Source organism: Procambarus clarkii, chromosome 11, assembly GCF_040958095.1.
Source record: "Procambarus clarkii isolate CNS0578487 chromosome 11, FALCON_Pclarkii_2.0, whole genome shotgun sequence".
Taxonomy (NCBI): domain Eukaryota; kingdom Metazoa; phylum Arthropoda; class Malacostraca; order Decapoda; family Cambaridae; genus Procambarus; species Procambarus clarkii.
The window spans coordinates 32,627,118-32,638,416 of NC_091160.1; the positions used below are offsets into that span (position 1 = coordinate 32,627,118).

At 43.6% G+C, this 11,299-nt stretch overlaps 2 protein-coding genes across 2 annotated transcripts in view; both read left to right on the plus strand.

The window, feature by feature from the left end:
• LOC123758251 (uncharacterized) overlaps positions 1-2,556 on the plus strand; it is a 12,428-nt gene extending 9,872 nt beyond the window's left edge. The window contains exons 3-4 of the mRNA XM_045742413.2: positions 1,156-1,432; positions 2,059-2,556. The gene's annotated coding sequence lies outside the window, so the exon portion shown is untranslated. The remainder of the gene's footprint in view (positions 1-1,155; positions 1,433-2,058) is intronic.
• Positions 2,557-7,118: 4,562 nt separating this feature from the next.
• The window catches only part of LOC138363419 (serine-rich adhesin for platelets-like), a 107,795-nt gene continuing 103,614 nt past the window's right edge, over positions 7,119-11,299 (plus strand). The window contains 1 exon segment of the mRNA XM_069322509.1: positions 7,119-7,151. The gene's annotated coding sequence lies outside the window, so the exon portion shown is untranslated.

Below are 11,299 nucleotides of genomic sequence, written 5' to 3' on the forward strand. Positions count from 1 at the left end.
AAATAATATATAATACAGTAGTTTTAAATTCATCCCTATGCTTCCTTTGTGCAGCTATTGCAGTTAAAGCCTCAAAGTACAGAGGCAGAGTAATGTTTTGTCAGTGAACCCATTCACAGTCTCTGGCATCTCACAGACCAAGTGAGACAATCTATTTCTTCATTATGTGACTTGGTATTTGTGAGCTATTTGGGATATTGTTTCAATATATAGACTAACATATTAAATTTAAGGCTTACATTTAAATTATTCCCTCAATGAGGCTGCCTACCCAGGACCGTATGATTGCTAGCCTGAAGCAACAATCATTCCACCACAAGATTGCTAGCCTGATACAACAACCATTCCACCACAATAGTGCTAGCCTGATACAACAACCATTCCACCACAATACTGCTTGCCTGATACAACAACCGTTCCACCACAATATTGCTAGCCTGATACAACAACCATTCCACCACAATATTGCTATCTTGATACAACAACCATTCCACCACAATAGTGCTAGCCTGATACAACAACCATTCTACCACAATAGTGCTAGCCTGATACAACAACCATTCCACCACAATAGTACTAGCCTGATACAATAACCATTCCACCACAATAGTGCTAGCCTGATACAACAACCATTCCACCACAATAGTACTAGCAAGATACAATAACCATTCCACCACAATAGTGCTAGCCTGATACAACAACCATTCCACCACAATATTGCTAGCCTGATACAACAACCATTCCACCACAAAAGTGCTAGCCTGATACAACAACCATTCTACTACAATATTGCTAGCCTGATACAACAACCATTCCACCACAAAAGTGCTATCCTGATACAAGAACCATTCCACCACAATAGTGCTAGCCTGATACAAGAACCATTCCACCACAATAGTGCTAGCCTGATACAAGAACCATTCCATCACAATAGTGCTAGCCTGTTACAAGAACTATTGCATCATACCCGTATGTTGTCGTACAGCATAAGCAAAGACAGAGTAAACATATATGGTACACTCACCTGGCCTTCACATTCAGCATGGCCGCCTTGGGGAAGGACAACCTGTAACTCGTGAAGGGTTCCTCCATTACGTTCTCCAACTGTAGTTATCTGATAATTTCTTTGTTACTTGTATCTTCATTTCTTTGCAGAAACCCGAGGTTGTGGATGCTCTAGAGAAGGAAATTCAGCAAATGACAAATGAAGAATCAAAATCAGTCATACAAAAGACATTCCTTCTTTTGTATAAAGAAGGAATAAGAAGGCCTTTTTCTCCATCCATAATGACATGGAAATTTGTATGTGCAACCAACTAAATATTTGAAATTGGTCTCTTGAGCCATGTGGGTGTTGCCACAAATCAAGATGCATTGTCTAATATCATGGAGGCGTATCAGGGGTTTTGTGACTGGTTGAAAGATGTACATGGTAGGTTGATTTTTGGTTAAATTTAACATTTAAATTATCTTTCATTTAATCTTTTACTTCGTCATTTTGCACAGTGGATAAATACCAAGCAGTTACTACCTTTCCACACTGAAATTCTCAGTATCAAGCCACTTAGAATAGCCAGTCCAGTATAAGCATCACTTATTGAATAGTAGGTTTTCAATTCCAAATGGTTTACGTAATTGGGTACTGTTTCTTCATTCCTAACTCTTATCCTAGGTCCTTATCCTCATATCCCTTCCAAGTGCTAAATAGTCATCTTGCCTTATTACTTTATCCAGATACTGAGTAATTGCCTTTCCTTACCAGGTGTTGTCAGTTATTTGATATCCTGCCTTTATACACATTTGTAATAAATACTAGAGGTCCTAGTCACAATATTGAAAGAATATTGGACGTTTCGGTCCATCCAGGACCATTATCAAGTCCAGGATGAACTGAAAAGTTATCTTTCCTTCATTTTCTAGTGTGTAGTTTGGATATCATATCTTTAGCCATGTTGTGATTCATCGTCTGCATATACAGTACAGTACTTGTAAGTTCCTATATCTGTTTTCAAGCTACTTTTATATATATACTGTACATATTGTATATTTTCTTTCTAGGAACATCTGGTTGTCAGGTCAGGAATCCCAGACAAAAGGCGTTCTTATCTTGGCAAACATGGGAAGGTCTTCATTTGTCATTAGATGGATTCAGAAGCTTGTGCATGAGTTTTCATGGCAGGCACTCTGACAGGGCTATTGTGCCTATTAGAATGAATGGCAGTGCTGTTGATGATGTCTTTTCCCAAGTGAAGCAACGCTGTGGCAGCGGAAAAGGCAAGCTGAAAGTGTCAGCTCTAAGTTATCCCATTGGGTTATCTGCTGTCAATTTTAATTGTCAGCTTAAGAGAAAACAAATGAATCAATAAAAACTTGTTAAAAAAACTGAAGGTGTCATGACTTACTGTAAGAGTACCATGTTAACAAACACACAAACACTATAAAGTGCAGTGTATATATAAGTCAAATGTTGGCCTAATTATTTTGTTAAAAGAATTTATCATTGTAACTTCGATTACAAAAATGTTTGGAAAATAGGTTTTCTTACATTTAAAAGAATAATTAACTTTTATTATCCTACTATAAGTATAAAATAAGTTATTTACTTCTGCCTTATACATTAATGCTAAACTAGAAATGGAGATAGTCAAACAAACCTTTGATTTCACAGGAAAGAAAGTGGTTATTCAACTTACAAGTTTTTGGTGTGCCCCTCATCTGGACTACTGTATCTAAAGCATGGACACCTCACCTTCAAAAGAACATTCCCCTTTGAGAGCTTTGTTTTGATGTGATGAGGGCACTCTCATGCATCCCACACAGACAGGTGTCGTTGGCTTCTGCTCGCGTCTCCTGCCTGTGATGCTGCATGTGTGAAATGTTTCCAAGTAGCTTCACCACCCCTATGTGTTTGCAATGCATAGAGGCCTGTACATTCTTCATTGTTATGTCGTCTGGTTGTGGAGCATATCCAGTGACTGTGGTCTCTGGGTAGCAACATATTTCTTTGGGGGGAGGGGGTGTTTATGGGGTAAAATGGGAGGGTCAATGTGGCCCACCTGGGTTGTACCTATAACGAGTTCTAGAAGTTATTCTACTTCCCAAGCCCAGCCTGGGATCAAGCTTGGTCAAGTAGACTGTTGCTTGGGGCAGCCCGGAGGACCACATATCCACTACAACCTGGTTAGTCTGGCACTTCTTGCAGGAAACACATTTATTCTCGAAGTCCACTTTTGTTCCAGCAATATTTCTTATACTTGCTGGGAGGATATTGAACAGCCATTGACCCCTTATGTTCATATAGGTTCTCTGTGCCTATGGCACCTCTACTCTTCACTAGCTCAATTTAGCATTTCCTACCATAGTTTTTTTCCAGTATGTTGTTATTTTACTGTGCAAATTTAGAACCTGGCTAGTATTTTCTATGTGTATAGTATATTATGTGATGCCCCTTTGTCTCATTTCCAGAGAGTACATTTTGAGAGGTTTTCAGATGGCCCCAATAATTTATTTATTTAGATGCTTTATTGTGTTTATGCATGCCATATATGCTCTCTGTATTCCCTCTATTTCAGCAATCTCTTCTCTGAAAAGGGAAGTGAGTATCAAGCAGTACTCAAAGAAGGACAGCACAAGTAATTTGAATGCAGTAGTATGAGCATTGTGATGCGATCCCTTAATTTGAAGGTTCTCATAATTCATCCTATCATTTCTGGAGGGATCCCCCAGGTGGCTTCCTGAAGCTCTCTTGCTGAGATTACTCCAGACTAAAAGGTCACATCAGTTGTGGAAGTTCTGTTTGGCCTACCAGGGACCAGAGCTAGACACAGGCCCCCCGTCCCCTACCCTTTTAGAGGTACCTTCAGAAAATCGGCTAAGCTTTACAGACAATTAGAGTTTGCAGTCTCAGTCCTGATGCGAGGTTATGTTTGCAGCAGTCTCAGTCCTGATGCCAGGGGGATGTTTCCAGTAGGCTCAGCCACAGGAGAAGTTGAGTTTAGTCTAGAGATCCGTTGATGCCTATTGTAGAGTCTTAAGTCGAGCTTGTGCTAACTTAGACTGTCTGGTGGTTCAACCCATGAGCTGCTTGTGTTTGGCCTGAAGAGTTGAATAGGTGCATGAGACTCGAACAGAGCCGCCAGATAGTATCGGGGGCCATCTGTCTATGAAATGCTGCATCGCTAAGTACGATACCTTGTCTCTCTGACACCATGGTGTCCCCCTCTCATGATTGTTCTAGAATTACCACAGTTATCCAAGTAAGTGCATTCACAGATCCAATGAAACAGTTGATTTAATGAGCCATTTGCAGTTTTGCCTTAACTCAACTTGTACTTGAACATGCATGGCTTAACCTCTGAGACAAGCATTTGACTATTGGCAGGGTCTGTCTCCCACTTCCCAATTGTCCCTGTTGGCCTATTAAAACAAGGGAGCCTCTTCCAGTCTACAATATAGTGTCACCTTCAGTGATGCAACATGGACTCCTGATGTCAACAAGCATGTTCCATTAAGGACAAGCTTCATACTTTACCCAAGATCACACTATCTTCCACCCATACCAACTCACAAGAGAGGGGCAGTTACATACCCTGACATGAGCCCATATCCTTATCTGTGCCCATCCTGAAATGTGTTCGTCCTTACCTGTGCCCACCCCCCACATGTGCACATGCCCCTAATTGTGCTCTTCCTGACACATGCCCACATGTGATATCTCCCCATTGCTAATACGTGCCTACCACTATTTGAGACCTTGACACTTGCCAACCCCCACTGTCACATGACCACCCTGACACAGCAACCCCCACCTGTGCCCACCCCTACCTGTTCCTTCCTTGTCAATTGCCATCCTGCCCCACCTGTGCCCCTACTGTCACATGATCACTCCTGACACATACCTACCTCTACCTATGCCCAACTTGACACGTGCTCATCCGTACGTGTTCTCTCCCTGGCATGTGCCCACCTTCTTTGCCATTGTCGTCAATGTCTTTCCTGACAGGTGCTGGCCCTACCTCTCTTCACTCTTGAAAAGTACCCATCCCCACCTGCAATATACCTCCATCAGTGCCCTCAGACATGACCACCTGGTCGCTATAGCTGGCTTTGCCTGACTTGGCAACCCTTTGCTAAGAATTCCTCATATATGGCCGCTACCCAGGAAGACTACGTTACACAGAGGTATGACATGAGTGAGGGAGAGACTGTGGTGGAGGATGTCGCCAGTGTGCACAGTACACGTGCCTAGCCTGGCCTGCCTCGCCGCCCTCGCTCAACACCTCTAGAGTCACCACCACCTGTGATGAATCATTCTCGGGCTTAGGCTCCGATACAAGTAGTGTTGATGACCCGAGTACGAGCAGCGAGGGTGTTACTAGGCGGGGTTTTGCTGCCCCAGCAACTTGCCGAGGCAAGCGGCAGCATGTCACGTGGCCAGAGGACAATGACGACAGTGTTCCCTCGACATCAGGTGCTCATGGTAGGCCTACGCTACGCAGACCAACCTCATCTCCTGTCATACCTATAGGCTGCTCTAGTACAAGACGACGGAGCCGTGTATTTGGTGCTCGTGGTGGAGTAGGCGCCAACCCCCGGGTGTACTTGGGTGGGAGGATCCTTAGAGATTTGTCCCACAAATGCCAACTTTTGATGGTACCGATGTTGGTGTGACACCATTATTCCCCCTATACAGGTGACAACATGGCTGAAATCGACTATTTCCTGTCTTATTTTGATAATGAATTCATGACCCATCATGTGGCCGAGACGAAGAGATACGCTCACAGCCTCATAGCGTATGTTACGAGGCTATTTTACCTGCCTCTCGCGTGACATGATGGAAGGACACCACAAATGACCAAATGTACATGTTTCTCGCGTTGAGCATGATGATGAAACACTGAGAAACACGTCATCCAGGATTATTGCAGCCTTGTTCCACCAGGGGAGCCGGTCGACCGAGCGGACAGCACGATGGACTTGTGATCCTGTGGTCCCGGGTTCAATCCCGGGCGCCGGCGAGAAACAATGGGCAGAGTTTCTTTAACCCTATGCCCCTGTTACCTAGCAGTAAAATAGGTACCTGGGTGTTAGTCAGCTGTCACGGGCTGCTTCCTGGGGTGGAGGCCTGGTCGAGGACCGGGCCGCGGGGACACTAAAGCCCCGAAATCATCTGAAGATAACCTCCCCCGTGTTCAACATGTACATATCAAGTGATAGGCTCCTTTTGCTTCTCAGGTGCCTGCACTTTGAAAATAATGAAAATGAGAACAAACACGACAGACTTTGAAAGGTGCGGGAACTTTTTCACCTAGTTGTGCTTGCGGGGGTTGAGCTCTGCTCTTTCGGCCCGCCTCTCAACTATCAATCGTGTGTCTGTGTGTCTGTGTGAAAAAAGTTAGTAGTTAGTAACAGTTGATTGATTGACAGTTAAGAAGGCGGGCGGAAAGAGCAGAGCTCAACCCCCACAAGCACAACTAGGTGAGTACAAAAATCGGTGGTCAAACGATAGCTAAATAAAAGCGAATATATGTGCGAAAATCCATGAGAGGTGGCTTAAGTTTTGTGCATGGCGAGGAGGTGCATGGTGCTGGTGTAGCCTGGTGCTGGGCCGCCCACACCTTGAACACCAAACACAGATATTGGCCCCAACACTTCTTCCATTGGTTTGTAACAATTAGAAAACGGGACCAATACTTATCAATGTCATTTATTGTGACTGAACATAAAAATATAAATCAAACATATTAATCTCGTGAATGGATTTATATTGAACAACGTAATAATATGAGTAACACTGTGACAGGAGAGAAAATTTTAGCGAAATTAAATTTTTGTGTTTAACCTGTTGGGGGCTCTCCTACCCCCCCCCCCCCCTCCCCCCAAAAAACCACGAGGTTTATTGAGAGCTTCGAGCGAATCCCAACAGAAAACGGCGATAAAGAGAGATTAATTCTTTGAAGGTCGGTATAATATAAAAGTAAACGAAACAATGGGAGCAAGGAAGTGCGAACGAAAGGTAGTGGAACATGGGTAAGGGAGGTGGGCGGCCCTTGTGGGTAGTGTCTTGGGGGAGGGAGCTCCAAGGAAGAGGCAGCGTCAGTGTCCAATCGTCTCGGTGTCCGGTAGCACGTGGCCGCACTCCCTCCCTGGTACTCTCTCTCTCTCACTCACAGTTACTCATAAATTTACTCACCCACACAATCACTAATACATTTACATCTATAATCTATAACATCGCCTTCTTGCTGTCAAACTGACTATTTCTGTCTATCTCTCCATCTGTCCTCTTTTTTAATTACATCCTCATTTCTTTTCGTCCTTTTAATTCTTCCTTCCTCCCTAGACCCCTCTTCCTCCTTCCTAGACCCCTCTTCATCCTCCCTAGACCCCTCTTCCTCCTCCCTAAACCCCTCTTCCTCCTCCTCCCTAAACCCCTCTTCCTCCTCCTCCCTAGACCCCTCTTCCTCCTCCCTAGACCCCTCTTCCTCCTCCCTAGACCCCTCTTCCTCCTCCCTAAACCCCTCTTCCTCCTCCTCCCTAGACCCCTCTTCCTCCTCCCTAGACCCCTCTTCCTCCTCCCTAAACCCCTCTTCCTCCTCCTCCCTAGACCCCTCTTCCTCCTCCCTAGACCCCTCTTCCTCCTCCCTAGACCCCTCTTCCTCCTCCTCCCTAGACCCCTCTTCCTCCTCCCTAGACCCCTCTTCCTCCTCCCTAGACCCCTCTTCCTCCTCCTCCCTAGACCCCTCTTCCTCCTCCTCCCTAGACCCCTCTTCCTCCTCCCTAGACCCCTCTTCCTCCTCCCTAGACCCCTCTTCCTCCTCCCTAGACCCCTTTCCCTCCTCCCCGTTGACACACCAATTATATAATCTTCGATGCTAGGCTGTAGATTAGAATTCATTAAGCGTTTCGTAATATACATACATGCATTCATTAGGAAGTGATATGGTTATCTTGAGATGATTTCGGGGGCTTAGTGTCTCCGCGGCCCGGTCCTCGACCAGGCCTCCTCTACCCCCAGGAAGCAGCCCATGACAGCTGACTAACTCCCAGGTACCTATTTACTGCTAGGTAACGGGCATCGGGGTGAAAGAAACTCTGCCCATTGTTTCTCACCGGCACCCGGGATCGAACCCGGGACCACAGGATCACGCGTACAGTGTTCTGTCCGCTCAGCCACCGGCTGAGATGGTGGAGGCTGACTCCATACACAGTTTCAAGTGTAGATATGATAGAGCCTAATAGGCTCAGGAACCTGTAAACCAGTTGATTGACGGTTGAGAGGCGGGACCAAAGAGCCAGAGCTCAACCCCCGCAAGCACAACTAGGCGAGTACACACATATATACATACATAAATAATTATACAATCAAAGCAATATACGAGCTCTCGTTTATTGTGTACATAGTGTAACATTAAAATAGTATACATTTACAGTAGGCTGTAAGACCCGGAATATTAGTGAACTCTTTTTGAGCTGTGACCACGACCATCACAACACTTTGGATGAGGTGAGTCAACACTGGCTCTTACACCTGATTATTACAGCAAAATGAGGTGTGTGGAGGTTTAACGTTTAATGAATTCTAATCTATAGCCTAGCATCGAAGATTATATAATTGGTGTTTCGACGGTTGGATATTGTTGTTACCTGTGCACAGATTAAGCAAATAATTAGAGCTAGATCAATGCAGAAGATGTACAGTGATCAGAACCCAGCAACTGCACCATCAGGATTTGAATTGACATTGAAAGAAGTTTATTAAGGTAAAATACACACAAAGGGATGAGGTAGCTCAATCTTTTCTCACCCCGTTCAGTACATCGTGTTCATACATATATAAACACACATCACAAACAATAAACATATTGCCGAACATTCTGAGAGATAAACATACATTTTTTTCTTTACACAAGTAGTATGGTATCAGACGTACACACAGACTTAGGTATACTGTATAGACAATTTGCAAGACACATGCAGAAACATCAGGATCTACAGATCGGACATAGACAAGGACTCAAACCTACCGTATCATCCTTTGCAGATGACACTAGGATTTTTATGAGAGTAGACAACATAGAGGACACAGCAAACTTCCAAACTGATGTAAATCAATTGCAATGGGCTACAGAAAATAATATGGTATTTAATGAAGATAAGTTCCAGCTCAAGCACTATGGAAAACAAATGAAAATATGAACACGGAAACCACGTACAAAACTCAGTCAGATCATACCGTAAAACGTAAAATCTATGTAAATGATTTAGGTGTAATTGTGAAAGAAAATCTTACATTTAAAAAACACAATAAAGTAGCAGTCACAATTGCAAGAAAAATAACAGGTTAGATAACAAGAACCTTTCAAACAAGAGATGCCGTACCAATGATGATACTTTTCAAGAGGCTAGTGCTCTCTAAGAGTGGAATACTGTTGCACAGTGACAGCCCCTTTCAATACTGGATAAATTGCTGACCTTGGAGAATGTGCAAAGATCCTTCACTGCTAGAATCCACTCAATAAACCTTCTAAATTACTGGGACCTACTCAAAAGCTTAAGTCTGTATTTCTTAGAGGCAGGCGGAAGAGATACATAATAATTTACACATGGGAAATATTAGAGGGGCTGGTCCCAAACCTGCACACAGAAATAACAGCACATGAGACCAGAAGGCATGGCAGGATGTGCATAATACCCCTGTTGATAAGTAGAGGTGCAACAGGTGCTCCGAGAGAGAAATCTATCAACATCAGAGGCCCGAGACTGTTCAACACGCTTCCACTACACATAAGGGGTATAACTGGCCGACCCCTCACAGTGTTCAAGAGAGAACTTGATAAGCACCTCCAAAGGATTCCTGATCAACCAGGCTGTGATTCATACGTCAGGGTAACCAGTCCATCAACCAGGAGACCTTGTCAGAGACCGGGCTGCAGGGACCTTGACCTTCGGAATCACTGACCGTAAGACTGATACTTTAAGGGAAGGAACTATCAGAGGGGAAAGTGCCAAGCCATTACGACTATATAGCACTTGGAAGGGGGTTAGGATATGGATTTGGAATGGGACGGGGAGAAGGAATGGTGCCCAACCACTTGGACGGTCATGGATTGAACGCCTCATTAGGCTTGGATAACCATCTCCATGGGAAATAGGCTTACAGGTTTCAGATGATGATGAGAGGAAATGTCAGCACTGGAGAAATGCCCAACAGCTCACTGGAACATTATCTAACAAAGTACAGAGTTACAAACCAAGTAAGATTTCAACTGAGATTTAAGAGAGCAGAAGTTAATAATCACATTGGACATAATCTTACTGATGCGAACATACGAGTCATAAATACTTATATACCACGTATAAGTAAGACAAAAACCAGAAGTGAGTAACACTTAGTAGTGGGGATCCATAAGCTTAGGGCCCGCGCTGGAATATCCCTGAAAAACAAGTTTTACCTCTACATACGTCATGTTGCCACTAAGCACGTCACCCTATCACCAATACATATACGTTATGTCACCACTAAACACAATTTATAAAACACCAAACCTTGCAGAAAACATTATCAATCACGACAAAAAACATCGCTACTCGCAAAACAAGGCAAATCACAAAATAAAAATCGACAAATAATTTTAAAATAATTTTAAACGCGCGGCATACTAATGCAACCCGTCTTCAGGCCAGACTCGGTAAAGTGGTGACCGGCCCGCAAGAAGCATTCATCAATTTAACCATATTGTGTATTAACATAGGTTTGTTATCATTTATATATTATTACTATTACATATCAAAGTTCTATGTATAGCTAGGCGTAGGTTAGGTTCTGTTGGCGATTATTTGTATTTGAAGTACGTGGGTGAAGCGTTCCATCCAGCGGTCGACCACACACACGCATTCATAAATTTTTACATGCTGTTCATTCAAAACAGGAACTTTCTCAAATATAAATTAATATTATAATATATTAGCATATTGTGCATATACTGTATAGGCATACGTTAGGTTAGGTTAGGTGTTTAGGTTCTGTTGGCGATAATTTGTATTTGTAGTACGTGGGTGAAGCATTTAGAGCGTTGTGCTTCGAACAAAATTCGTCAGTGAAGCACTTGTTCCGGAAATGTTCGAATGTCAACAGTTGTGAGTCGTGTGAAAACCCTTTTTCATTCATAAACAGGGGGTTTGGCGGGTGCACGGAATCACTTTTGGGATTTTGTTTGGAGGACGGGCTGGTTTATGAATGAAAAACGGTTTACATACGACTCAACTGATTATGTTCGAACACTTCTGGAACAAG